Source organism: Gavialis gangeticus, unplaced genomic scaffold (genome assembly GCF_001723915.1).
Source record: "Gavialis gangeticus isolate Ggan-Ray unplaced genomic scaffold, GavGan_comp1, whole genome shotgun sequence".
NCBI lineage: Eukaryota > Metazoa > Chordata > Crocodylia > Gavialidae > Gavialis > Gavialis gangeticus.
Genome location: NW_017728992.1, coordinates 124029581 through 124029918, shown reverse-complemented (window position 1 = coordinate 124029918; position 338 = coordinate 124029581).

Sequence of the window (338 nt, the reverse complement as noted above, 5' to 3'; positions counted from 1 at the left end):
CTTTCCAACCCTTGAAATCTACTAAGGGGTAGAGGTGCACTGATACATCGGTCCATAGTGTATAGACACGGATAAAAGGAAAACTGACATTATCAGCAAATCGGCTTTTTTTGGCTGACGTGGCCAATAATGTTGCCGATAAATGCTGCATGCATGGGTGCAGCCACAACACGTGTGCAGCCAGGACTACAGCCTGGCAGCGTGGAGAGCAGTATCCAGTTGGTAAGTCGGTTGGGGGGAGGGGCTGTGGGTTAGGATACATGGAGGTTGAAGGACTTGGTAGTGGGGGCTTGCTACAGACCACCACACCAAGAGGAAAAGCTAGACTTGGAATTCTT